The sequence below is a fragment of the Hippocampus zosterae genome, chromosome 8, assembly GCF_025434085.1.
Source record: "Hippocampus zosterae strain Florida chromosome 8, ASM2543408v3, whole genome shotgun sequence".
Taxonomy (NCBI): domain Eukaryota; kingdom Metazoa; phylum Chordata; class Actinopteri; order Syngnathiformes; family Syngnathidae; genus Hippocampus; species Hippocampus zosterae.
The window spans coordinates 15,693,915-15,717,649 of NC_067458.1; the positions used below are offsets into that span (position 1 = coordinate 15,693,915).

Here is a 23,735-nt window from a genome sequence, read left to right on the forward strand (position 1 = left end):
TGTGGGCACATTTGGAAATGGACGGGTTGAAAATAAGTCTGCCACTTTACGACTAATGACTCAAATTAAAACGAAAAAAAGAAACAGCTTTTTTTATGGACTACAGTGTGTGACTTTCCACTTTAGTTTTTTTTCCGCCTGACCAGATTACTGGGCCAACGGCGCCAGACTCGGAGGACATGCGGAAGGGACGCCAACCTGCATTTGAACACGCGTGAGTATTGAGCTGTGTGGTGCGCTTGAAGAGCTGATGTCTGATGTCACGTTGCACCACAAGGAGGAGGTGAGTGTGCCCGCCTGTCTTGTCTCTCACTCAACTTAAACTTCTGCTTCGTGTACTGCACAGCAGTGTCAATTCCACATAGACAACCCGAGCATCATCAAGCACTTCTGGAATATGTTTCTAAACCTTGAAGTGGAAGTAGGTTAAAAATGTGTCTATAATATATACATACATATGACTAACTTGGCCCACTTCAATGTCATTTGAAAACTTGACCATAAGAGTGTGATCATGTTGTTGTGGAGTACACGGTTTTTGTCTCAGTGAGAGAAGTCGGACGTGCTCATGTCCCCCCTTGGTGTGTCCTGAGATGTCAGTGACATCACGCATGAGCTGGTCAAGCACATGCTCCATCTCAGGCCTGTCGTCAGTGTTTGTGTGCGTGCAACTTGAACTGGCCCACACAAAGATTGACTGGTCAAATGCTTTTACATTGTCATGTTCGCTTTTCTGTCCAATAAATTGTTCAACTTGAATTCGAGTCTTTGCCTATCACGACCAAATCCGTCCTCAAGTCACTCGAAGCCTTTTCAAAGACTGACGTCTTGAGCTCAGACTTGCGCTTCAGTTACATCAGACAGTCTTTTCACTGTTCCCGTTGGTCTCCACATGACTCGAAACTCCAGGAATCGAGCTTTTGGGTCATGTGAAACCGACGGGAATGGTGAAAAGGTCTGATGTGACCCAAGTACTAAGCTGAGCTCAAGACTCAAGTGGAACTTTGAAAAAGGGCTGCAATACCTGCCCCCAAACCACACCCAATATGACATCCTCCAATTGCGGCGATGCCTCATTTGCATAACCACGCCCATTGGCAAATGATGACCTATCAGATTGCTCGAAATGTGCATAACCACTCCCAAAGAGCCCGGCAATGAGAGAACACCTATTTTGCATAACCACTCCCCCTTTCCCACCAATCACGGCATGTTATCGTCATGCTCCACTCACTTTCACAGCTATCAGCGAATCATCAGCCATCATTCTAGCCAGGTCCCACCCACTTGCCTGGACTTTTCTGCCTGGAAAAAAAATCCAGGAAAAAAAATCAGAAAAAAGTTTAGAAAAAAAACAGAAGTTTGTTGAAATGTATTTATTGTCTTTAAGTTAGATACTGGTGATGTGTTTAAAAATGAAGTTGAGTTGAAGTGTTCTTTGTGATCAAGCTTTATTTCGTTTGCAGAGAAGACAAAAAAAGGTTGCAAGTTGGATGGCACTCTGCTTGTTGCTGGGCGGCGAAGTGGTCAGCTCTTGAGAAGAACGTGGGACAAGTGTGTTGACCTGAGAGGAAAGGCATCTGTCAAGTCAAGTCAGTGAGTTACAAAGTCAATTTCTTGTGCAGACAAAGATGTGTTCGGCATGAAACTTACCAGAGAGATAGACTGTGTTGGGTTTTTCGAGAGCAGGAAGCCGATCATCTGGGGGAGAAAAAAAAAGTCAAAAAAGTAGTCATGATGGTGCATTGAACGAGTGTAAATGTCTCCTACTTTTCTGGCTGGCCCAAAGTTTGACTTAAGCCCAAGAAGAGCAAAAAGTGTTGCCTGCAGGTCTGTGCTCGTAGGTGGACTTTGGCGGTAAGCAGGTGACTCCCTCCTGTGGCACGGAGGACCCAAGAACAATCTTCCTTCAACTCTGAAAAATGAAATGAGGCTTGTTGTGTTGGGTCTGTCTGTCTGAGGCTGCTGTTGTTGATCAAAACAATGTTGTTTTTTCCTCTGATCAAAACAGTGTCTCCCCCTAGCGAATATTCAATGAATTGCACCCTATTAAAAATATTCATTCCGTGACTTTTGTGCATTTTTTTCACTTTTAAATTATCCTGCGGGCCTGATCAAACCTCCTTGTGGGCCGGTTTCGGCCGTATGTTATACACCCCTGATGAATAGGCGATTTTAGCCAAAAAAAAACGCGCCCATGTATAGTAAGGTGGTTTTCGACAAAAAAAAACAAACGCCCATTTATAGTAAGGCGTTTTTAGCCGAAAAAAACGACCACGTATAGTAAGGCGTTTATAGCCGAAAAAACCGAACATGTATAGGAAGGCGTTTTTAGCTGAAAAAAACGAACATGTAAGGCGTTTTTAGCCGAAAAAAACGACCATGCATAGGAAGGCGTTTTAACCTGAAAAAAACGACCATGTATAGTAAGGCGTTTTTAGCAAAGCGTTTTTTGCCGAAAAAAACCGACCATGTATAGGAAGGCGTTTTTAGCTGAAAAAAAAGGACCATGTAAAATGTATTATTATGTATAGTAAGGTGTTTTTAGCCGAAAAAATACGACCATGTATAGTAAGGTGTTTTTAGACGAAAAAAACGACCATGTATAGTAAGGCGAAATCGACCATGTATAGTAAGGCGTTTTTAGCGGAAAAAAACCACCATGCATAGGAAGGCGTTTTAACCTGAAAAAAAACGACCATGCGTAGGAAGGGGTTTTAACCTGAAAAAAACGACCATGCATAGTAAGCCGTTTTAACCCGAAAAAAAATAGACCATGTATATATAGTAAGGTGTTTTTAGCCGAAAAAAACGACCATGTAAAGTAAGGCATTTTTAGACGGAAAAAAACGACCATGCATAGTAAGGCGTTTCAACCTGAAAAAAACGACCATGTATAGTAAGGGCTTTTTTGATTAAAAAAAAAAAAAACGACCATGTATAGTAAGGCATTTTTAGAGGAAAAAAACGACCATTTCGGTAACGATTTGCTAAAAACAACTTACTACACATGGTCGTTTGTTTCGTCTAAAAACTCCTTACTATACACGGTCTTTTTTTTCGGAGTTAAATCGGCTTACTATACATGGTCTTTTTTTTTTTGTCTAAAAACGCCTTACTATAAATGGTCGTTTTTTTTCAGCTAAAAACGCGTTGCTAAAAACACCTTACTATACATGGTCGTTTGTTTCGTCTAAAAACTCCTTACTATATATACATGGTCTTTTTTTTCGGGGTTAAATCGCCTTACTATACAGTATACGGTCGTTTTTGTTGTCTAAAAACGCCTTAGTATACATGGTCTTTTTTTTCGGGTTAAATCGCCTTACTATACAGTATACGGTCGTTTTTTTTCTGCTAAAAACGTCTTACTATACATGGTCGTTTCTTTTCAGGTTAAAACGCCTTACTATACTTGGTCGTTTTTGTCGTCTAAAAACGCCTTACTATACATGGTTTTTATTTTTCGGTTTAAATCACCTTACTATACAGTATACGGTCATTTTTTTCGGCTAAAAACGCCTTACTATATACATGGCCGTTTCTTTTCAGGTTAAAACGCCTTACTATACATGGTCGTTTTTTTTTTTAGCTCAAAATGCCTTACTATACATGGTCTTTTTTTGGTCTAAAAACGCCTTACTATACTTGGTCGTTTTTTTTCGGCTAAAAACGCCTCACTATACACGGTTGTTTTTTCCATCTAAAAACGCCTTCGTGTACATGGTCATGTTTTTTTTCCCCGTCTAAAAACGCCTTGCTATACATGGTAAATTTTTTTTTCGTTTTAAAATTCCTCAAGTCACCAAAGTTCATGGTTTGGCCTTCACAACGACGCCAGCAAATTTGACGTTTGAGGGTGAAGTCAAAGGTTAGAGTTAGGTTAGGTGTCGTCAAGCCGCACGCGCTATAAAGGTCACCTGCACGTGCATTAGTTACTTTAGTGTGTGCCTTTGATTAATAATCTGTGTGTGTGTGTGCGTGCGTGCACGGGAGCAGTCAAGTGTGGAGTGTTAAATGGGGGCTCCTCGCTGTATGCGTTAATAACAAAACACCCTTGGATGGTATTGATTCACCAATCTCATTCCCATCTGTCCTTCGAAGGCTCCCTTCATCATCCTGGTCCAGGAGTGCCCTTCACCCAAACGCTTCCTCCCCCAGCCACCCCCTCAGCAGTCCTCTGTTTAACCGCCACCCATCATCAGCCCCTCGCTGTCAGCCCCTCGCCATCATATGGTAATACAGTTCCGAGTCATCAATGTGAATCATCGCCACAGTGATTGCAAAGTTCTGTTTTGTTCAGGCAAAGTTGGCCGAGGTCAACAAAAAGGCACTTCCATTCTCACACTTTTAGTCACATTTAAAAAAAAACTGCTGTGACAGTATATGCTTCACATGAGTCGTATGGAATAATCCGCGTCACTCTGTGCCCACGCAGCATGAGCACGCTTCATTACCTCAAGCGTCGGTTGGCACTGCACATACAGTACATGTGCAGCAATCTTACAGTGTGTAATGCACGCCAGCGTACACTCATGGGGAGACTTTGTACAAAATCTTGGAAGTCTGTCGACATTTCTCTTTTTGGAGGGGTTGAATGGAGTTCAGCAACCGTGGCCAAGAGGGTGCGGTTGGCACCTGCCATCCTAGGGACCCCCTTCAAGACTTCTCCCTGACCAAGGTGATACTAGTTTGGGATTTTTCAGTGTGGGCTTTCCTGAAAGAATCCACCTCTTTATACAAACACTGCAGTCCAGCACCCTGTAATCTGATAACGTGATGAACTGTCCACCGTAGTAACCGCTGTCCCTGAAAGGGGTTAAAAAGACTGAATCGTCTATTTAATCAGGATTCAGGATTCGCGACTGAAGATACGCGGTTCAGGATTCACAGTTCAGGATTTGCGGTTCAGGATTCGTGGTTCAGGATTTGCGACTCAAGATTCGCGGTTCAGGTTCACAACAGTGCCAAAATAACACATGACAAATAATAATCATCACTATTGAGCCTGAACAAAGTCACACACTAAAAAGATGATTCCCGTTCCCGTTCTCCTCATATGCACTTCCACAAACCTATTTCCTTTCTAGTCAACTGTTTGCGCTCAGTAAAAACTAAAAATAAGCAGAACAACAGTGAATAACATTAACTTGCCAATGTGCTCCTCATTCTGCCCCTAATCATACAGCTGCATGTTGGTAATGACTTGCTGTTGTGGCAACGCTTTCTGTATTTATGTCATGAGCATCGGGGGAAGAGGAGAAGTAGTACAGCGCAAAAGCATCATTGTGATTGTGACATGACAGCTGATTGGCACACGGAGCTACGTCACAATCACAAATGTTGAAACGAACAACCACTCGCTGTCACACTCACACCTATGGACAATTTAGAGCTTTCAGTTAACTTGCCTTATGGAACGTGGGAGGAAACTGGAGTGCCCAAAGAAAACCCACGCAGGCACGGAGAAAACCTGCATAGTCCACACAGGAAGGCCAGAGCTGGGATCGAACCCACGACCTCTGCACTGTGAGGATGTGATAACCAGTTGTCCACCTTTATATACAGGACATTCACATTTAAACACACACACACACACACACACACACACGCACACACACGCACACGCACACACACACATATAAACTACAAACTAAAACTAATAGTAAAACTAGTAAAAATTGAGCGTTTCTGACAAAATCTAAACTAATAAAAACAAACAAACCAGCTCTAAAAAAACATTTAAAACAGACTGAATGAAAAAAAAAGAAATGATGAGAAACTATTATCACCCTGAGAGATGCTAACCACTCATCGACTGTGTTGCCCATGAAGAAAACATGTTTTGGTTCATTTGTCGAGGAACACTTGACTCCAAATGGAAAAGTGCTGTGAAACGGTGGCAGGGTGTCAACCCGACTGTTCTTGGTCAAGAGCCTTCCCGCACACTCCACTCTGCCCTTCGGTCTGTCTTCGGTATATCTGCCCACGCCGCTTTCTGTTGCTTTTGCTCTTTTCACGCCACCACCATCTCTTCCTTCAACTTTGTCTGCTGCCATTTTTTCTCATCTCTCAGCGCTTCTAGCCTCCTTCCTCTTCTGGAAGAGTCATCAAATGAAGATTAAAGAGCCTTCACTCACTCACAACCACGCACACACACACACACACACACACACACACACACAAACACACACACACTCTCCCTCAGGAAACCTCCACACAATTATGTCTAGAATGGGATTTATTCTCAGCCTTCAACAACTCATTAACTGCATATTGCAAATTGTATGTTTCAGCAGAAAGCATTGATGAGGAACACTGGCAACGGGGAGCTCCGGGGGTGGCGAGAACGATTCCGACGCGTGCTAGCTCCCTCATTTGCATTTCGCATATCATACAGTGGATGTATATTCAGTGTACTTGCATTGGGGTGGCGGGAGGAGGTTGATTAAGGTTCATATTATCATGCAGTGACCGACCTACAGGTCAAATATTTGCCAACTTTTTATTTGCACTCAGCATTGTGGCATAAATATAATACACGCATTCACACACACAAGAAAAATATGCTTTCTGCAGTCAGTGGTGACATGCGGCACTAGTTTGCGAGTCAAATCACACAGTGTCAAGCTTGGCTAATTTCATATTACTATGATGGATTGGCACTCTGAATATACAGTATGTACAATATATTTCTACATACACAATAAAGCTCACTTTTGATGGACACCCTCATTGAGCAATGTGACAATCAACGGCGTTTACTTCCATTCAGTCCAAAAGTGTCAAGACGGCATATGTTGTTTTCACCTGTTAGTTGGTTGCTTTGGCATTTCATGCGTTTTAGTACAAGCCCCATTGGGACTTGGCATATATAGTACACCCACAGTGTGAATAAAAAAAGCCAGTTCCACCTCACAACATGAAAATTGTTTGGCACCTTCATGCTGAACAGACACAAGAACCCAAAAACCCAGAAAGACACAGGAAGTTTTGCAGCCATTTCGCATTAGTAATGTTTCCCAATTTCTCGGTTCAGCAACTGCTACACTACAAAAATGGTGTACTGAATTTATTCAAGGCATGGTGGTCGACTGGTTAGCATGTTGGTCTCAAAGTGCAAAGGTGCAGGCTTCGACTGCGGTTCCGGCCTTCCTGTGTGGAGTTTGCATGTTCTCCCCGTGCCTGCGTGGCTTTTCTCCGGGTACTCCTGTTTCCTCCAAAACATGCACAGCAGGTTAATGGAACACTCAAAATTGTCCCGAGGTGTGATTGTGAGCGCGGATAGTTGTTCGTTTATGTGTGCCATGCGAGTGGCTGGCACTTTTTTTTAATATAGTCCCTCTAAATCACATATTGTGGGTGGGACTGGAACATCCCCGACGATAAACGACTGTTCATCACTTCCGTTTGGCAATTTTCAGCTGTCCTGCTCGAGATTTTGTCTGATTGTGACCAAATTTGAACCATTTAAACAAGCCTGATGGGCAACATTAAATGTGAAAAATGTGAGCTTTCATCATGGCGGCAACGTTTGACGACACGCCATAAAACATGAAAACTCCAATAAGCAGCTCTGCAAATGTCTTGCGTGTGATGAAATTCTCGCCCTGAGGAGATTCATAGATGCTCCCACTCCTCCCAGAAAAGTATGTATGTAATTACTCCACTCCTGTCACTTGGCTTCCTTCGAACTCTGTATACTCGCGCAATGTTGTATGTCGCACACGTAATGGAAAATCTCTTCACTGGGAAATAATTTTTTTTTAAAAATCAGTTTGCATCTATTGTTGAGCTTATCAGTGTGATGGAAAGGTACTGAGTGTGTGTATGTTGCATCCGCACAAACGCACGCTTCCACGGGGTGGAATGAGTCAGAGTCTAAAATTAGCAGCTCCTTTCCAAGGGCTGTTTTAATTGAAGATGGTGCATGGGCTAGGTTAACAGCGCAGTTAGTGCAGCTTGATGGCGCAGGAAGAGGGAGAGAACGCTCATCCTGGAGCAGGTCAAACGATGAATGTTGCTCAGCTCCGAGGGGACCGACACTTTATCGTGAGCAGTACTTTTCGCCTGCAACACCCACTCCCTGTGTGTTCTTAACTTCAACATGTAAGAATTCAATTAGAGTTGCGGCCAAAAGTTATGGCGGCGATTCAGATGTGATGTTTCACTATCTCTGTTGCTCTGGCATAAAACTGAATAAACACAAGATGCACCATGTTGGGCCTTTTGCATCATACCATACTTCTCATAACTACAGTATACGGTATAGCATCATTTCTTAAGTACTTGAATAAACAGTAATACCCATCCCCCAAATTGAACTCTTACAGAGGGATTTTCCTATGTATAATACGGTGTGCTGCATGTTTGGAGAGGCTGGCAGCTGGCAAAGGTAGCAGCAGGAGCTAGTTTCCAGAGCGAGACGGAATAGCGACGCATGAAGTTTCCTATGCGAAATGTTCAAAGCTAGCCAAAAGCAAACTGTAATGTGATGGAAAGCAGGTGGACTATATTCGATAAACAGAAAAAGAGTATTTCGTTTTCATAAACGAGTATCGTAGTAAAGACGTCCATTCGTTAGCGAGTGGTTGAACCATTTTTTGGGGGTGGAGGTTGTCAGGAGGCAAAATAACAAAGCCAGACTGTAGCCAAAGGCTATCTGCTTAACAGGCTATTTCATCTGAACAACATTTTTACAACAAGACTGCCACCTAGTGTTCAGTCAGAGAACATAAAGTGCCTACGGAGCTGCATTTCACGAATGATCAATCCAGCCGGTGAAGAAAGTTGGCTGCGTTGTATCACTCGGTACTGGCCCACCATGCTGGTGGCTAGAATGTATAAAAGTAAAGTTTAAAAAAAAATTATTATTCTATCATCGTAACTATTTTGGTTTTGTGCAATACTGGGACGGAAGCACTTTAAATGGACGGAGGACGGATGGGGAAAATAAGGTAGGGTGCCCATCTCTGTTAAGGACAATCAATAATGGAAAATGAAATAGATGAATGGACTTTCAGGGGCATTTTACTTTAGTGGTGATCATTTTTCGAGTGTGTAACTGAAGCACAAATCCAACTTTACAGGAGGAGTAATCAATTATGTTCCTTTTTACTGGGTGAATCGTGAAATTGAAAGGGGGGGGGGGCAAATAGGAAGAAAAGGAGGTAAAGTGGGTCATACAGGAGCTTGGACGGGGGTTAGGATGAATGGACAGCATGGCCTGTCGAAACGTTATTGATGCAGCCTGTGTACCCCCCTGTAGAATCTCCCCACCCCCGCCACCCTTTTGACCAGCAATTACACCTCTCCAAATGATGATCCATACCAGCAGAGCAGACTTGACCGCGTATTGGGGATGGATTGAACTCTGTCTCCTCCTCTCCCATCTCTTTCTCCCGCACTCGCTGCCTCTCGCCCCCGTGTTCGCCGATGGAGACGGATGGCACCGGGCCACTGGCCTCGGCCCCTGCAGATTGATTATTGATCAGCGGGACAGTGATGGATTGAGGGCTGGAGAGGGCTGTGGGTGGAGGCAGAGGTGCAGAAGTGAGAGGATTTCAAGGAATTGATGTTGTAAAAAGTGGGCTTGAATGATGACACCGTGGCGACAGGTGGGCGCCGCTAAACTGCCACCTCAAGAGGGAGCTATTGACCTAACCGCCAGAATTAGAGCAAACTACAGCTTTGCGCTTGAGCACGCCCTTCTTTGTTAAAACATGACTTTAGGTTACGTTCAAGAAATTAGAATTCAACATGTATAAGAGCACAGACCTGCGCCATGCTTTTACCATTTCTGATCAGCAAATCAATGCATAATGGAATAAAGCATCTAAATGGGGCTTTTCCGAAATGATGTTACACGTACTTCTGCAATGGCAAAAGGTGGAGTTTTTTTCTCTGACGGCACAATTCTGTATTCTTCATGTGGAAAGTGGACCCATTCCATTGATGGGACTGGGCCAGCCAGAGACGAGCGAAAATCTGCACATGATTGGCGACCATTGAAATGGATTGGAGGGGGAAAAAAAAGTGTATTTTTTTTTTTAACACCCCAATTTTCTTTTCCCATAAAAATACTGGGGTTTTTTTCTCAAAAAAAAAACATAACATAAACCCCCCCGCACAAAACAAACAATGGCATAGATCAATGAAGGCGGCCCTGGTGGTCCAGAGGTTAGCGCGTCGACCTCACAGTGCAGAGGAACTGGGTTGCATTACAGCTGCGGCCTCCCGGTGTGGAGTTTGCATGTTCTCCCTGGGCCTGCGTGGGTTTTCTCCGGGTACACTCCCAAAAAATGCATGGCAGACTGACTGAACACTCCAGATGGTCCCTCGGTGTGAGTGTGGGCTCGAATGGTTGTTCGTCTCTGTGTGCCCTGCGATTGGCTGGCGACCGGTTCAGGATGTCCCCTGCCCACTGCCCGAAGAAAGCTGGGATAGGCTTCAGCACCCCTTGCGACCCTTGTGAGGATAAGCGGATCGGAAAATGGATCATTTAGTGGATGCCCTCCAGCTACTAAGATATCCTGTTAAACAGTAATACTAGTCGTGATGTTGTGTGTGTTCGCAGTCTCAAAATTCCTTTCATCATTGTCTCCTGATCCACGGTGAATGAGGTAGACGTTTGCCAATGCGTGTTGATGTTGAATGAAGCTGCCAGCGGCGACACCAAGATGGCTATCGTTAGGCAATATAAGCGAGGCGCCGGAGAGTCACTGTTGCTCTCCGGAAGAGCCGAGAGGTTAAACTGCAATCGCCACACTCTTATTTTAGAACCCACTTTTCGTTGTTTTCTTTTTTTGCGCGCGCGCATGCGTATGTGTGTATTTACTCCCTTTGCACTCCACTGCGTGAATATCAGCGCGCATGATAAAGGAGCAGAAGGAGCCCGTTGGCTGCTACGCATGAGTGTGCTGGAAGCAGATACTGCAGGAAATAAATGACATGCAGGCAGCTTCCCAGCACAGAGCGTACGCTGGGCGCCTTCCCTGCCTGTGTGTCCTACCAAAGTCATTAGTTAGCCATAATGATTGTATTCTGCTTTTCAGTTAATTATCATCAACAATTTGTTATGAAGACGCCGTGAGTTCATTTCAACTCCCCTCTCGGGATGCTTCCATATGTTCCCAGATATACTGTATATGACACACTTCCACCCGGCCGCCCCCTCCCCACCGGGAGGTGTGGGCGTAGCGTCCCATGAGGGGACATCCTCGGTGGATCCCAAAGAGTGGGAGGACTTAAGTTCTGGACACCCAAAGTTTACAGTTGGACAAGTTAGTACCAATATAAAGACGGATAAAACTACTAGATTACACAAATAGAATTATTTTTCATGTGGAAAATTGGGTCATCAAGACGCAATCGTATATTATATTGTATTTAAACAGTTTGCCGTTCTTCCTCATTTGTGTAAAAAACAAACAAACAAAACATTTAAATGGTTCCCTTTTTACAAAGCAAAGAGAAAGATGTACAAAATCTGAGAAAATAATTTATGTAAAGTGGTACCTTCATTTACAAGCAGCGGAAAGCAAAAATGTAACTTTAACATGAGCTTGTTTCAAACAGTGTTTATTGGACCCTCCCTGAGCGTGTTGTGTACTAGCAAATGCTCATAAAAAAGTGCTTGCTTGAAGATATTTTTCATAAGGGAATAAATAATATTTGCCTGTCACTATTGTGATCTGTTGTTTATATTCAAATATCCTCATGGTTTAAAAGGCTGCAAAAATGCAACTGTTGATGGTAACCATTAGCATGTCAATGTTTTTTTTCCCCATGACATTGTTAGCATAAAGTTAGCGGACTGATCTTCAGGCAACAGCATTTGGTCGTTTTAACGTGTTTTTTTTCCTGAAACGTCACAGCTATAAATTACAATGCACAGTAAAATACGTATGATGTGAGCTTTTATAAGTCAAACTTAAAAACAACAAAAAAATGAAAATATCTCCCAAAAATACGATGTGCTAGAAAAAGAGTAAAGGCATTTTCGAAATCAGCATGAAAACTACGTTTAGGGACACATGAAGCCATTGCCGACTAAAATATGCTGTTGACCAGTATAATTATCAGATGCACGTGCCCCAAACAATTAGCTGGTCAACTAGCACTTGACTCTTTGCAATTACAGCCATTAAAAGGATTCCATTCAAGTGCTTCCATGAGCAACATGACATAGTGTAGATGACCACGGTGAACTAATTTATTATTGCCACTCTGTAAAATGCAACCACACATTCAGTCATTGACATGTGCGGAATATTTTCACCAGTGCAGGCACATCAATGAGGATGCATAAACATCCAAATATATGCAGACAAATAAGTTTGCTGGCCGGCGGAGAAAAAGTTCCACAAGCCTCAGATCACAGCTGGGGGTATGTGTGCTGCTTCTCACCGTACTCCATGATGGATGGAGGAAAATTGTGCAAATTAGGTGAAGAGAAGAAGAGGATGAGCAGAATACAAGTACAAAGTAAGCGTGAATAATGCTCAAGGTCTCCTGATCTTTCAAAGCGGGTGGCCAGCTGTTGGTTGACTTGGCTCTGTATGTTTGGAAGTTATCCACTGTAATCCTGCTTTTTAAGACGACTGAAAGCAACGGCTGCAGTTTCATCTTCTATAATGTACATTTTGGACATGATCATTCAAGTTTATTGTGAGGAGATAAATTTGCGAGTCTAATAAATGAGATTTGTTTTCTATAAGCCACGGGTGTCAAACTCAAAGCCCGGGGGCCATATGTGGCCCGCCACATCATTGTAAGTAGCCCGCGAAAGCAAATAAAAGATGACAAAAATGCTCCCAAAATTTCACATTTTCATTTGTAATAAATCAGTGACATGTTGCATTTTCTTGTTACCAAACCCCTCGTTACAGTTACTGAGACAATCATTAAATAAAACATTATTCTTGACTTCTTGATATAGTTCCAGTCATAATGGCCCTCCAAGGGAAACGGCAATCATAATGTGGCCCGCGCCAAAAATGAGCTTGACAGAGCAGAGTGTTCAGCATGCTGTTAGGTGTGACAGAGTTTGAACAACAATTCGGTCTTATTCATTGCTCTTCGCTCTATCAATATATTATCCATCCATCCATCCATTTTTCCGATCCGCTTATCCTCATAAGGGTCGTGGGGAGTGCTGGAGCCTATCCCAACCGTCTTCGGGCAGGAGGCAGGGGACACCCTGAACTGGTTGCCAACCAATCGCACGGCACACAAACACAAACAACCATTCGTGCTCACACTCACACCTAGAACACACGTAGGGTCGGGGAGAACATGCAAACTCCACTGAGGTTAACGTGCTAACCACTGGACCACCGGAGCACCCTTCAATATATTATATGTGTTTAAATGTATTTGTCTTATTTTAAAAGTGTGTTGGAAAATGAAGTGCCGTAAATGTTACGAAAAAATGATTACAGAGTAATGAAATAAAGTAATTCCATATTGCAAATTGTCTCGCAGATGTCCTCCTATTGTCATGGGACGCAAATCCCAAAAAAATTGCAGTGAAGACTTTTTATCACAGGGACAATTTCCTTGAGAAGTCCGTCTGACTTTGTCTGCTTATTTCATGTTTAAAATCAGAAAGGCTAGCATGTTTTTAGAATTTAGGCGGCCCCGTACTCCAGTGGTTAGCATGTCGACTTCACAGTGCAGAGGTACCGGGTTCGATTCCAGCTCCGGCCTCCCTGTGTGGAGTTTGCATGTTCTCCCTGGGCCTGTGTGGGTTTTCTCCGGGTGCTGCGGTTTCCTCCCACGTTCCTAAACATGCATGGCAGGCTGATTGAACACACTAAATTGTCCCTAGGTGTGAGCGCACATGGTTGTTCGTCTCTGTGTGCCCTGCGATTGGCTGGCAACCGGTTCGGGGTGTCCCCCGGCTACTGCCCGAAGATGCCTGGAGTGGGGTCCAGCACCCCCCGCGACCCTAGCGAGGATTAAGCGGTTCGGAAAATGGATGGATGGATTGGTCTTAGAATTTAGAATTCAAGCACAAATCAGCCTGTGGATGTTCCTAAACAGAGGTCACTTTTATAGTCCATATCTTCCGTGTCTTCCTTTAGCGACCGCGAAGGAAGTTAGCATTCATAAATCCACACAACTTTTTGCAAGCTATCTGCTGCTTCAAGGAAGCCAGATTGAAGACTTTTTAAAGAGACATTTTAAAGCCACATCCATCAAATTTATCATCCACTACGAGTAGGTGATGGGGGCTCAAGCCAGCTATCCATTTTCTTTACTGCCGAATCTTCTTTAGGGTCGACTTAGGGCAAACGCAGACGATGCCCTGAACTGGTCACTTGTCAATCGGCGAACCCAGAAAGCAGTCACAGGTCTCTGCTTTTTCCATGTTTTGTTACACACGGCCCATTTCAAACATTTTTTTTCTTTAGTTTTTTTTCCATTGCATTTTTCCTTAGAATGCTACACACAGCACTCCATAACGACAAAATTCAAAATGTTTGTTTTCAAATGTATTATAAATAAATAAAGAAACAAAGACATCGCATAATCACAGCCTTTTGTTGATGCCTCAAGTCTTTTTGTACTTGTATATGATGCTTAGAGTTGGAACGCCTATCTTTGGGCTGTTTCTCCCATTCCTCTTTGTAGAATGTTGTGATTCTGTTTGTATTTATTTTGTGGAAAGGTTGGTACATAGAATGTGGAAAAATGAAGTGCTGTGAATATTATCTGGGTGCCTTCATGCTTACATTCTTACCGTCGCCTAAACGGAGCTTAACCTACACTCCAGGATGGGCGAGTGCTCCACTTCCCATGCAGTAGAAAGAAAGAAAGTGGTCAACATCTTTGTTAAACTGCATTTAGCTCGCGGGGAGCAGCATTTAGTAATGCTGCGTAAATATTTGTTACATGCAACAACTATGCTGACTATTCTTGCTGCTTCTACTTATTTTGGCAGATACTGTATATGGTAGAATGTATTCTGTAAAGCTGCCATACACTGTCTTGTTGTACAAAATCAAAAACTTACCTTCCTTGATATGTTCTTTTCTTTAGCTAGTTTTGACAATTGTCTTTTGGTAGCTAAGCATGAAAATATTAAGATATTAAATTGTCGCTCCGACCCCCTTCCTAAAAAGCATTGTGCACTCATTCCACTCCCCGTTAGGCTAAAACGCTAAACAATTTACAAATGCAATTTATGCCACTATGTGACAAAGAACAACAAAGGCAATAGAAGAAGCTCCTTATTTTTAACTTCTAGCGTACGTTTGAATTGCTGATTTCAAAGGATTAAATCCACTGGAAGACCTTTTAAGAATCTGCAGACACCACGCCGTGGATACGTGCTGTTAGTTTGTTGTGTCTCAAATGAAGTGTCGTGGAGGATCGCAGCCTCCCGTGTTGAGGAATATCAAAAGCAACATTGCAAAGACATGTTCTGTTTTGTAAAACATTATACTGTGTGTCAAGTACCGCAGAAAATGGGAAACATCTAAAACAGGCATGATTCAAATAGATCACATTGAAGACGTACATCCCATTGCTGTTGTGGATCTGGAGTGATATATCCATTTTAATTGCTTTGCAGGGGGATGAAAAGTGCACATTGTAGCGCTGTTTGTGTGTGTTGGTGTGTACAGGCGGCGGGGAGATAATTTCTCACCTGTTTAATGTGCACGTGAAAGGAAGAGGGAAGAGAAGCATCTCTCAGGAATACAAAATGTCAAATTCACCGATATCTTCAGGGCAGCCATGCATCAATTTGTTAAAGCCAAATGCCTGCAGATGTATTAATTTTTTGGCAATGAAGTGATGTAAGATCAAATCACTGTAGGTCTAGCGTGATTATCATAATTTTCTCTCATTTTAGTTTTAGAGCGTGGCTTTGCCAACCAATCACAGGGAACATGGAGAGAAACAGCCATTGACAATTAGCGGCAATTCAGAGTCTTGAATTCATCGAGCATGCAGGTTTTCAGTATGTACTCACAGAAAACAAGATTTGAACCCTGAACCGAAGAACTATATGGCAGATATTCCAAACACTAGGTTCAATCTTGCTGCCCAGCACACTTTTTATTTTGTTTGTTCAGCGCACAAAAAAGTAAGTGTTTGATTAACTTAATATTACTGTGTCAAACTAGTGACACATAATTGTGTGGAACAGTTTTATTTTAGAATAAGAAATAAAATCAGAAAAGGAATGAATATGTCTGAATAGAATCAGTCCTCGAAGCATAGTAGATAACACAAGCAGCAGTTGCTACCGAGAATCTTAGCTAGCATGCCCGTTAGCTTGGATCTGGGTAAGTGGATGAGTAGGTGATGACTGTGCACCTCTAAATGAAGCTCTCAGAGAAGCTTGATTTGGTCAGAGAGAAAAGGAATAAAGAGCATTTCAAGAGAGCTGAAAGGGTAAGACTGAATTAGAAATAATGTATAGCACGGGTTTCCTAATGCTATGCTATTAAATATGGGTTAAATCCCCCAACTTCCCGTAAAAACTTCAACAATTTCGCAGTCCAGTAATCTTCCAATTTTAATAACCTTAAGCTTCCCTAGCTCCATAAATCTGACGTTCTAACGCCTTCCCTACCCAACCTCTCCCTCCCCACTGCCTCCCACTTATTCCGAGCCGTGCGCATTTTATCTCCATAATAGCACAAAGCGGCGCAAGCTGCCTCCGTGGGCGAGATAAGGGAAATTCCTGCCCGTATTTTAATAGCTTCGCTCAGCTATCTGTTCCGAGCAACTCCTCAGGAGCTGTGAGCCAGCGCGCTCACCTTGGACGCAGAACCCAGAGGAGATTCCTACAGAAAGGCGTGACTGCTGAGGGCGAGCGGGAGAGCGTGCCGATGTGTCTGTGTTCACGCGTGCGAGTCTCTATGGGCATTCTTGTGGCTCGGTTTGTGTTGGAATGTCTGCCCGTGTGCTAGTGGGTAAATAAATTCATACCTACACTCTGTATGAAGTGTGCTTGCCAGATGGTAGGACAACAGGCAGTCCATTTCTAACTGCTTAGTTATCCCTCAGGATATCCCTCTCCATAAGGAGATCTGCTCAAGACACGTGCGCCTCCAGAGAATAGTCAAGTTTAGGAAAATAGGAAGACTCGATTCCTCCGTAATCAGTACATAGCAGGGGTCAGGACAGATTCGGTGGACTACTAAGTGTCAAAGGCACTGGCAGGACAAGCAACAACTGAAGGCAAGAAGAAAAAAAAAGGCCTTCTAAAACTAGACTGCACAGCCTGGGTCATGAATGAACCTGTTCGCAAACAAATGGGTTCAAGAGTTCCAAACAAATATGGCTTCAGTTCGTGAACAGCCACCGCATGCATGTGAAATGCTCAGTTATTCAGTCACTGCTCTTCGTCACGTATTTCACGAATGTCTTCCTTTTTGTTGTGAGTCCTCGGTATGGCTTTTTCTTACTGGTGAGAAAAAAAAGAAGGATAAAGATAAGTGTCATTCATGCTTCTCATCTTGCTCTGCAGTTTCGGTTGACAAAATCTACCGTCTGTACAAGTCTTGAGAAAAAAAAAGGCAATAATTGTGGATAAACGAAAGACAGCTCACTGGTGATATTAACGAAGCAATAATATGTGAAAGGGCTACAAAGTTTCAGAGAGATTTGGTCGATGCCGATATTGCTTTTCAACTAAACCCATATAAACAAACTAAATATAACTTGCTTCTGTCTTGTCTGTTTTATTTTCAGCCCCAGGCGGAGGGAAGGACCTTTCCCTCCAGCAGGAACACCTGTTCCGCGTTCACCAATCAAGCCTGCCATGTACAGTGAAACTCCTCTACAACGAAACATACATGGGCGAAAATACCCCCTAGAGTGAAAATATATTCATGCATTACCACCATTCCCACTCTCCTGCCCCCCATACAACGAAAAAAACCCTGTTGCGTTATCCGAAATATATTTCTCTGCTCTTGCCGCGCGACGGGATTCACTAAAACAAAGTCCAATCCAACAGCGACCTCTACTGCTTTGTTTGCAGCAAGAACGTTGCATTGCTAAAATGACTACAAAACTGACCTTTTGATGTCAAGCAGCAAAGACAAGAAGAGCTCTGACGCTGGAATAGAGGATAAAGGGGATCAAAATGAAAGATGGAGGAAGCAAAATAAAAGACATTATCCAAGAAATTGATGTAAGTGAAAGTTAATGCTGATCGTTAATGTCGCAATTTCTTTCCCTTTTTTTCTTTCTACACTGACTATATGAAGTGTCAAATAAGTGTATGCTCATACTTCTGCAGTATTGGAATAAAAATAGAGTACACATTTGTTTGTGTGTGCGTATACACATACGTTTGTGTGTGTGTTTACATCTGAGATCAAATTTGCTACAGTGAAAACCCCCCGGTTGTGAAAAATTTCTCGCTGCAAACATGATTTCGTTGTAGAGGAGTTTCACAGTTTTTAAGGACTGCCAAGCTGTCTGGTCTCCTGTCGGATTTTTGACCTTGCTCGCTGAAGTGCTTCAAGTGTTGTTTTCTCGACCTTCTCCATACTCCCTATAGTTGCTCTCATTAGTCATAGATTGTAGTTTGTAAATGATTTTATTTTTTCTTATTGCTCTTGATCTTTGGCTTCACATTATTGGCTTTTTGACATTTTGTTTGTTTATTGTAGGTGTTCCCGAGAACCTTGCCGTAACATTCACGATTGTCAGCTCTGAGCGGATTGGTTTGGAAAGTCAGAATCATCACGCCGCATAATTGGTCAGGATTATATTTTAGACACATTTGAAAATCGAGACTTTTCTGACTTTGATGATGGGGAAATAATCAAATTCAGCCTGAATGTCAGTATGTGTATCCAGACAAAAAGTAAGAGTCCCTGGATTTTATATTTATTTTTTGAATTTATCTCCCAAATATAAACTGGAAACAGCATGAGAGCAGAATACTTCAGAAGCGGGCCAAATGTTATCAGTTGTAAGATGGTTCTGTCCTTGAGGCAACAGCTAATTATGCAAGCAGTGCCTGGGGCTGCCTTCAGGTGTATGTTGCCATGGAAGAGCATGCTTGAGAAAAGAAAAAGCACTGGAATTTTCTTGGAATACACTTCAGCATAAACAAAAGTCCAATGCTGTGAAAACAGAAAGTATGATGATCATCTGTCACTCAGGGGCGGGAGCGCAGTTACAATGCATGTGGTGATGGCATGCAACCACTAAGCTCATTAATTTTTTATTTTTTAATCTTGGTTGCACATCCCTTAATTTCAAACTGTAGATGAGTTTGAGTCTTGCACGGGTCTTATCGTGATCAGAAAAAAAAAGAATACTGCAGCGTACCTTCGGACGACACTGTGTGTTTTTTTTTTTTTTTTTTTTGTGGAACTTATTTCCTTTTCTTTTGCGGAAAGCCCTGCTATGTCACAAAAAGCTGTGAGTTATAACGATAATTATTTTTTGTGGACAAGGAGAGCCAGTCACCAATGCACTTTTATATATTTACTGAAAAGGACAGACACTGACACACAAATACAAAATGAGTACACTTGCAAGAAGCTGCTGGAGGCCACGACTCATGCACAGATGCTCACTTGCAGAGGGTGTTCATTTTAGGGGGAGGTCAATGAATTCAAATGGCAAAAACAGATTCAAAGTGGATTTACTGACAAACTTGGTCACAGAACAAAAACTTGCAAGTCAAGATACCACTGACTAAAAGAATTATTTTTGGAAAACACAATAACAAATGCTCCCTTCTCAGACAAGCTCTTTTAGTTTCCCTGTGGGACACCATGTTGTTGTATTGAATTACACTTGATCCATCGCACATTGTAAATTAGATTGCCCACAAATTTAGATTCAAAAAGGGAAACATCAGCAACAACCACCAAGATGATGAGTTGAACCTTGACAGAACTTTCCATAATTTACAGATGTGTGTGTGTGTGTGTGTGTGTGTGTGTGTGTGTGTGTGTACGGAACTTTCCATAATTTACAGATGTGTGTGTGTGTGTGTGTGTACGGAACTTTCCATAATTTACAGATGTGTGTGTGTGTGCTTTGTCCAGTGCAAATGACTAGAATAGTCACATTTTAAAATTCTATGCCCAGCTCATCACTACCTTGGTTCACACTTATGCAGAATTAGGTTCCAAGACATCACACAAAATGAAAAACCAGTGAGATAAAAATAGTTATAGATTCACTCTAAAGAGAGAGTCTTCCAGTCACTGGCGCACTGACAGGAAATGGATCCCTGGGTGTCCTCAATGTGCCCTGTTTATTGTCTTTGATGGAGCATCCAGGAATAAAACATATGATGGGTCAAGGACAGCAACATGAGCGTGTCCTTTTTTTTTAGGTCGTGTGGGCTCGAAGCGGGGTCGAAGGCAAACACTATTTTGTCCCTGCAGAATCAGCCAGTAATGGCATTATTGCCTTCAGGGTCCATTTACAGTAAAACCAGCACCTGTCTTGAAGTCCAGGAACGTGATTCAATTTAATCCCATGCACTTAGAAATTAATGGAATCATCAGAGACAAATTGTCTTTTATATTTTAGGCATTGCAGCTGATGCTATTATCCGGAGTGCTTGAGTAAAGGCCATGATCAAGGAGACTTTAGACGTTGCACAATGGCTGACTTTAAGTCAATTTACTTTAAAGCTTGAACACTGAACAGTGCATTACAGCCACTGTCCTTAGATCCTTGTTTCAGATCAAGTTAAAATAAAGTCCATCAAAATGAACCACAGAAAGGAAGAAACCTGAAAGCCAAACATTTAGCAAGTAACACAAGTACCGAAAACAATATGCAACGTTTCCCCCCCCCCACAAAAGGTCTATGGACTGGCTACAGCCTAACCAAAATATGGCTCAGAAGTTTCCAGTTTTGAAAAATGGCATGATTCTACAAAAAAGTGTTTGCAGGACTGCCCCAAAAACCCATCCATCCATTTTCTGAACCGCTTTATCCTTACAAGGCTCATGGGGCGTGCTGCAGCCTATCCCAGCCGTGTTCGGGCCTTCGGCGAGGTGCACTCTGAACCGGTTGCCAACCACTCTCAGAGCACACAGAGATGAACAACCATACATGCTCACACTCACACTTCGGGACAATTTAGAGTCTTCAATCAGCGTGCCATGCATGTTTTTGAAATGTGGGAGGAAACTGGAGTACCCGGAGAAAACCCACGTGGGGGCATGGGGAGAACATGCAAACTCCACATAGGAAGGCCGGAGCTGGAATCGAAACCGGTACCTCTGCACTGTGAGGTCAATGCGCTAACCACTCGATCACCGGGCCGCCCCCAAACAAACCATCGCAGAGCAACAAGTCCTCCAAAATACAAAAGAGCAAATTTGAGAAGGACTTTAAGATGTGCACGTCTTGTGATTTAATATAAGCTGCAAGTTGGAAGCCATTTGCACAAGTCTGGAGATATATTTAAAAAAAAAAATCAACTTTAATTCATAACTTGGCGCCGCTTTCATTGACAAATGGGACACTCGTGCTTGCATGAGAGGACAAATTTGAAGAGTTTGTCCACATGTTTGCGACTCTCTCACGGACTCTACGATAGTCAATTCTATTTAACCGTCTTGCGCTAATCAACACTTGACAGGCTAACAATTTATAATTTGCATTTGTTGGTCTGTAAATCCTATTAGGTTTTGATGTGTGCGAGGCAGAAATGAGCTCAACGCACAAAAGACCACATGTTCTAATGATTCTTAATCCATTGGAACCAAGAACCACCAAGGTGTTTAGGAGGTTTGCATCTTGGGTGGGGTGGGGTGGGTGTGTGTGTGTGTGTGTGTGTGTGTGTGTGTGTGAAATAAATTAATAAATCTCAGCCCATGATGCTGCTGTTTTTTTTTGTTTTTTTTTTTAAGAGGGGAAATATGAAAATAAAGCGTAGAAAAGGGAGAAGCAGGCAGAATTCCATCACACCAGGAAGCGTGGGCTGCTGCATTTTGATAGGCGGCTTGCCAGGGAGGCAAGGTGACAGAGTGTGGCGCTCGCACACTGCGGCGACACTCTGGCCCCTGCGCGAGATGCTGCGGGATCAGCGACACAGCGGGACTCTTTGTGCCCGCGTACAAAACAACCACTTAGCCGCCGAGGTGACTGCGATTTTTAATGCATTTTCACAAAAGGGCCCCTTCCGCCTGTCACATTGTGCTTCCCTCGTCACTAATATTTTGGTCCCTGCCACACTTTGTTGTGTTTGCCCAGAGCTGATGGCAAATTGGAGGGAGATGCGGAGAAACACAGAAGCTGAAGCAACAAACACAGATTTGCTCGTCTGTTGGGAAGCCAGACGGCTTCATCTATTGAATGGGAATGGAAAGCTCGTATGGGAGGATTGATCAAAATGAAAAGTGGAAGAGAAAGAAATAAAAAAGGGGGGGAAATGGGAGCTGGGGAAGGATTAGATGGTGACATTCTGACGCCGTCGGTGCCTAAAATACACAATGTGTCCCGCTTTGTCTGGTTTGGCAGTTTGCTGTAGAGAGGTTTTGTCCATAAGTCGCTTGGCTTTCGCGCAATAGCCGCGTGGTACTTTCCAGGACATCTGTCGAGATGCCGCTGAACGGCGAAAGCGAGTCGGCCGACTACGCTGACTCGAGAGAACGATGAAAAGCTGTAGAGCGTTTCAAATGCACATTGCACTGCAGGAACCACAAGAGGGTCCTGATGTGTGGAGAATGGGATGTAGTCCACTTCCCGTTCTTTCATTTGAAAAAAAAAAAAAGGCCTGTGATTTTACATGGTATAGAAATTTGTACTCAAGCCAACATTGTCCAATGAGAAAAATATTGATGTAAAAATCCGGCTGACATAAAATCAACTGAACTCATTGCTCATTGTCATGCTCCCTGAATTGCTGTTAAGGAAAGTTGGCTAAATAACCATTAACATTGACGGTCAACAACCTGGCGAGTACGGCTGGACGATTGCGGCATATAATAATCATCATCAGGATTATTTATTGATTGCAAAACTTTGTTTTTATTCAATGAGTAAAAGTCACCTACTTGAGTCTATCCTCATAATCGCAGGCCCATTCATCCCTGCACATTGAACACCTTATTCTTGAAGACTGTATTCTTTTTGTCAGGTATAAAATGACCTTGTGAAATCCCACGTGAAAGCCTCTTGCATTTTCATTCTGCTATATCCACACCTTGCATCTTTGCACAGATCAAAGCATTGCCTTTATCTCTTTACCATACATCTTTTGTGTTGAGTTGAGTTTATCTACGTTATTTTTGCAAGTTTTGGGACTTATTGGGCGATTCTGGGATTTCAGGGATTTTATTTAATGCTATGTCATGTGGAAATATGTGTTGGGACCACAAAAAAAAAATCATTGGATCTTTGAAAAGAAAATTCCTTGAATCTTTGAAAAATAAACTTAAAACATATCTCTCAATAACGGTAACATAATAATGGCGGCGCAGTGGACAAATGGATGGCACGCAAGGCACGTGGTGCATTTAGAATGTCGGACATTTGGGCATGCACACCGCTGTTCTGCACATTAATCGTTTTTCTTCGCTGGAAACTTCGAGAGCATCTCCCTCCCTCTATTTTGCCTCTTCTTGTTTCAGTATGGACTTCTGAGCCATTTTTTTAAAGTTCTACTGGTAAAAAAAAGTACTCAACGACTTTGGGAGCAGAAGTTGTCTCGTAAATTACCTCTAAAGCTTCAAGGCACACAGTCACAGATCGTGCTCTCAGTTTGCCTTGTCACATAACCT

General features: G+C 42.7%; 1 long non-coding RNA gene across 1 annotated transcript; it reads right to left on the reverse strand.

Annotated features, from left to right (window-relative positions):
- Window positions 1-1,361: 1,361 nt before the first annotated feature.
- Window positions 1,362-1,739, reverse strand: LOC127605439 (uncharacterized). The gene is made up of 2 exons (XR_007963596.1): window positions 1,654-1,739; window positions 1,362-1,564 (listed from the first exon to the last, which is right to left on the reverse strand). It is a non-coding gene; the product is annotated as an uncharacterized LOC127605439 (long non-coding RNA).
- Between the last annotated feature and the right edge of the window lie 21,996 nt (window positions 1,740-23,735).